Source organism: Pempheris klunzingeri, chromosome 1 (assembly GCF_042242105.1).
Source record: "Pempheris klunzingeri isolate RE-2024b chromosome 1, fPemKlu1.hap1, whole genome shotgun sequence".
Lineage (NCBI taxonomy): Eukaryota > Metazoa > Chordata > Actinopteri > Acropomatiformes > Pempheridae > Pempheris > Pempheris klunzingeri.
In genome coordinates this window covers 1,887,541-1,893,540 of record NC_092012.1, presented here as the reverse complement: position 1 = coordinate 1,893,540, position 6,000 = coordinate 1,887,541, and positions in this window count along the sequence as shown.

Sequence of the window (6,000 nt, the reverse complement as noted above, 5' to 3'; positions counted from 1 at the left end):
TGTGCTGCACCATGTTTGGAAAAATTATCAATTATTTAATGTTTAAGAAAAATCAACTTTTTAAATAAATCTTATCACATTTTAAACTAAAGAACAAATTAACAAAATTATAATTGTTACATTTCATGAACACATTTTTTAATTGAACACACTTTTATTTTTATTCACCGTTGCCATGACAACATCTGGTGTCTGTTTGAAAATGTGTGGCTCTAAACGAGGCTAGTTAGCATGCTAGTTAGCATGCTAGCTGTCGTGACCCGTAGTGAAGCGTCTCTCCACATTGTGCCGCTTTGTCGTCGCCCCGCAAATGAGACACACACAGTTTTCTTTCACAGCAGTAAAAAAAAACTCTTCCTCCCACTCACTGTGAAAATGATGAGTTTTCTTTCTTTTTTCTGCCATGTTCTTTAGGTTAGAAACCGCATTCAGCTCCACATCTCCGCTGCGCCCGCTAGCTTACTCTGCACAAGTTGTCCTGCGCACAATACTGACCTTTGAACTAGAAGAGGTCAGAGGTCACCTAAATCTAAACTAATTCTTTTATTTTTAAGATATTGTCATTTTCAAATTTATATAAATGCAAGTGTGATTAAAAAAAAGAATAGCAACAGAAAAAAAATGTAATTTTAGACGCAGCTCACTGATGAGTTGTGCTATTTTTAGAACAGGCCTGCAGGGGGCGACTCATGAGGTCCTTGGGGGGTCACCGTGATGGTGATCCCTGGGTTAAATAATGATACTGGATAAACCATTGACATAGTTGGCTAAAAGTAATAGATAAACACTTGAAATAGTTAAATAATGATACTGGATAATCTTTGAACTTGATCTCTGTCAGTTGTAAACTCTAAACAACACGTCTGCAGTAAAACAAAGTAAAAACAGGCTCCTCCTGCTCTCTGCTGATCCCTTCTGGTCTGAGCTAATAGAAGCTGGAACAACCCAACTGATGTCAGTCCAGACGCTCTTGATGCTTCCTTGTTCACTTGATTTAAACGGCCCGTGGCAGAAGGACGGAGAGGGATACAACACTAGTGCAATATTATATTTATTTCTTACAGTGAATTTTGGTTGCCATACAAGAAGTCTTGAGGATTTGAGGGGGCAGGGGGGAGAAGGAAGAGTGCAGTTACAGGAAAATTCTCTCTCTTTTCATTTCAGTAATTAGTTGACTCTATGATGATTCAGTAGCACAAAATTACAGCAACATAGAAAACATGAACACAAGTCTTTGCACAAATTACCGAAAACATCTTAGCCTCTATGAAGACTTAATCAAAGAATAAAATCTATTCATGAAAAAAATAAATAAATTAATTAATTAAGAAATAAAGAAAGAAAAAAAAGAAAGAAACAGTTACCCAAATGTTGGACGATGATAAAGGTGGGAGCAGTGTTTTGAGGGGGAGTGGAAGTGGGTTAGTGGGCCACGCTGGTCCTAAACATGGCCTGGTGATGCTCTTTAAAGATTCCTACTACATCTACTCAGCTCTACATTTTCCACAGAGAAAACTGCTTAGTGACCCGTTGATCCGGAGAGGAAGCAACAGCCACCACTAATCTTTTTGGTGGATTTATGTATGTATACATATATATATAGGTTTTATATAGTTTCCTACCAAGATGGCCTGCGGACATATATATATATATATATATATATATTTATCTCTCTCTCTCTCTCTATATATATATATATATATATAATTTTTTTTTAAATTTACATATTTTGCTCTTTTTATACACACTCTAGACTCAGGGGGTTTCAGAAGATGAGAGAGGTCTAGTCAGGCAGATGGTGGTCGTCAGAAGATACCTGGGATTTTGTGGTCACTTGATTGGCCAAAAATATGGAAAGCCGAAAGGGTCACAATTTATTTATTTATTTTTTGTGGCGTCTGAGGTAATAGTAAACTCCACTTGGAGTTTATAACTGTTGTTCTAAATGTCATTAGGCATCACTTAACTACCAGACAGCGGCAGGTGTTAATTAAACGTGTCAGAGGTCGCTCACTCGAGCGGTAAGTCTTTTCTGCAAATTACCATAAATACCATAAAAAACAGCATGAAAGTTTGGACTTTAAATATTTCTTTGTTCTCTAAACTTCCATATGTCCACATGTTGTTCTTCCAAAGTTAAATTACAAGTTTTGAGCTGCTGTTTGAGTTTTTCTTCGTTTAAAACCTCATAAGAGCTAAAGCGAGGTGGTGTTCACGATCACGATCCACGGACATTGAACTGTGGAATTGTGACCCTTTCGGCTTTCCACTACAAAAGTCCACTACTGCAAGTAGAGTGTGTATCTACTTTAGGCGTTAAAACACTGACAAGTGATCGCGTCATGATATGTAACTTTTAAAATGGGAAAACAAAACACAACCAAGGAGATTCATTCAGAATAAATATTGCTTCTTAAATAACCCAGAAGTCTAATAATATCCACGTTTTTATCTATATAGTGTTTCTGTTTTTTTTTTTGGCAATCCACGCGTCAGTGTCGAACAGGTTTTGTTCAGATAACATCTATAAAATTTCATAGAACTCTATACAAATCTTTAAAAATACTGTGCTTTTCTACCCCCGCCGACACGTCGTCGCTGTTTGTTTTTAAAATAAGTTACACGTTAAAAGAGGAACAGGATTATAGCAGCATTGTCCCGTGCCAGCCTCCGTACAGCGAATGTTCACAGAACACAGAGCTCCTGTATGTTTCATTTGTCTCCTCGAAAGCTGCACCTGCATGAAGCTGCGGAGTGTGATATGAAACCAAATGAGGGCGAACTGGTGCCAAAAAAAAACGGTCTGCGTGTTTCCAGACGTTTGGCTACTGTCGAGCACATGTGGGACCGCACGGGGAGGCGTGCTGAGAGAATCTGCTTCCAGATAAAAACACCAGCTCTTTTTCCCTGTAGAGCCGTACAAGCGACAGCGGTGCAGGCGGTGGAGGAAGGGAAGTGTGAGCTATTTAAGGCATCCTCTGCAGGATGAAGGGGCGAACGGGGACCACCGCTCCGGTCCTCAGGTCAGCTCTGGCAACTATAAATCAACCTTCATAGAATTTCTTTTTTAACTCTTCACTCTAAACCTTTTAATAGAGCTATACATATAATCAAATAGACATTTTTATCCTGTTAAACACTCTTATATACACACATTTCAACACAAACTGTACTTCTACTTCTGACCAGCCTGTAATCAGTGCTAGCAAACACATATAAATTTCCAGCTTTATAAATGCTCATTTACTTTTAAATTGGACCCTTGTGACGAAGCTGAAGTCCTGCCTCTGCTGCTGGAGCGGCAGCGAGGCCGGACACAAATAAATAATGTGGGAGTCGGAGAAGCTCTCAGTCCTGATGTGCAGCACACCAGAAACCGTTTCTGTCCCTCTCTAATCTCACGCCGATGATCATCTGCCAGCTTTGTCTGGTCATTATTCTCTGTTTTGTTTGCACAGTGGTCAAAAAAAAGAGCCATCAGAAAAGATCTCGTCACTCTTATTCTGTCTGGGCTTCATTGACGTTGCACCTCCGGCCTTCTTTACGCAAAGAAAACACAGTATTAAAGGCTGCTTCCGCCTAAAACAGAACTTTCCCTCCCTCTGGGTGGATTTGAGTTAGCTTGATGCTAATTAATCTCTTATTAAGTCTTTAATCTCTTCTTTCTTTATTGAGAAAGATGTACTAATGTACAAAATGTTCAGGTAGTCCTTAGAAATGAGTAATTCCTCTGGTAAAATTTGAGTTTTAAATATCAACCTGTGAGCTTTAGTTCTCTTTTAGGTTCCTTATAACTTGTGTGTTTCTTTTTAGAATTGCTGAACGCTAAAATAAAAACTAAAAAAAGGCTCCAAAAGGGTTTGACACTGGATTCAGATTCAGTAAAATGCTGTCAAATGACTTTAACCTTAAACTGCTCGACACTTCTGAGAAGCATGCTTGTTAATTTTCTTTGCTGAGAGTTTGATGAGGAGCTCGATGCCACTCTGCAGACAGGAGGCAAGTTAGCTTAGCATCAAGCTTAGCATCGTGGAAACAGGAAACGGCTCAGCTGGCTCCCAATCACATACTTTTCTTTTTACTTGTAGTACAAAGCACACACCTCCTTGTGCAGCGTGCATCCAGTTAGGACTAATAAAAGAACATCTCATCTTACTCCATCATAACTTTGCATCTCGAAGTTTGACCTTCTTCTTGGTACAGCAGCGGCTCCGCTGTGCAGAGGATTGTGGGTCATAGCAGCCAGAACAGCATGCCGACTTCCACACTGTAACATGTAACCAGATGCAGAAGGACATTGTGGTATTTTGGGCAAACTGCAAACTTGACACAGTAAAAGTTCTTCAAAGAAAAGTTCTGGGATCAAAGCTGTGACAGATGCACCAAATTTAGAAATAACCGTCCAGTAGTTAGAGACACTTCACTGGAGGAAAAGTCAGGGTGTTATCCTCTGGGGATCACGAATGTCTGGTATTTCATAGCAGTTTTTCAATAGCTGTTTAGGTATTTTCAGGTATTTGTGACTAAACAGCTAAAAATCCATCCGCTTCACATGTTACTGATGTATTTGTCATCACGGTGACAATAATGAATGCAGTCTATACTCCTGCGAACCTGCCATCACCTCTACAACTCACTTTTTTTTAACTTTGCACAGAGCCAGATTAGCTGTTTCACCTGGCCTCCAGTCTCCGTGCTAAAATAATCTCATATTTAGCGTACAGACACAGAACAGTAGCATCAATCCTCTCAGCAAACTTGCAGCAAGAAAGCATTCCCCAAACTGTCGAACTATTCCTTTAAAGCTCTCTCTAACAAACCTCAGCTTCTACCACGTGCACGCGGGGTGTTTGACACATTAGCATCACTGCGGGGCCACGTGAACACTTAAGAGTTGACCTGCTAATGGTGAAGTGGAGGGAGATTTGACAGAAGGAAGAAAAGTAAAGTAGAAAAAGTAAAGAACAGCTCTAGTTTCCCTACACTGGGGCCCGTGTAGCAGATCCATGGAAATAGCTAAAACTGGCCTTGGTGGTATTCTGGGTCGACACACACTCACGCACACACACCCACACAAAACTTGAAGGAAAAGCCAAGAGGGACGAGTACGCCCTGTGCAGACAGACAAGCTGGTAAAACCATTTCAAGGTGAGAATTTAAACTTTTCTGCTCCAACGTTTGTCTGTCCGTCGTGTAGCTCGTGTCCTCGCCCCGGGTTTCCTTGTACGTTGAGCAGGACACTGGGAGGAAGCAGCAGCAGCAGCAGCAGCAGCAGCAGCAGCAGCAGCAGCGGCTCCTCCTCTGGTGACCACCTCTCTCCACGCGTTGCTCTCTCTCAGGAGAAGAAGGCCATCGCAGTATTGGTGTGTGTATACATGCTTCGGGTGTGTATGTCTGTGGAGACGGTGTGTGGCACTGTGCATAAAGTGTGTGTATGTGTCTGTGTGTGCATGGACATGAGATATGGTTTCATATTCGTTTAAACATGTCAGCTAATGTTCTTATTTTTGACACAAACAGGTGAAAAGCAAAAAAAATGGAGTCTATCTCAAATTTTTCTCTACAACCTTAGATGCACCCAGAAATATAACTCCGGTAGGACTCTAGTGAAGAAATATTATTCTCTGAACAAACTCTAGCAAAGATAGAAAAGGAGCAACGACCAGCTCAGCTGGTTTTTCATGCACCCACACCGGGTGTATGGAAAAAGTCTTCAGTATTCCAAAGCAGTTGGGTGAGCACGAGTCTTTATGTGAAATAAACTTCCAGACGAGTATTTTTTCCAGCGTTTGAGTACACGTTATTCCAGAGTTTGTGTGTCTGGTCGGTCTTTTTGTACTCTCCTCTGCTCTCTCTCTCCTTGATGTGACATAGCAGCTATTCTCTTCTCTCTCCCCCTGCAGTTCCGCCCGACATCCCACGATCCCCTGATGCTCAGGGCGGCGGGAAGGAGGACGAGGGCGGACGAGACCGGAGCGCTGAGATGAGGGCGACGGGAGG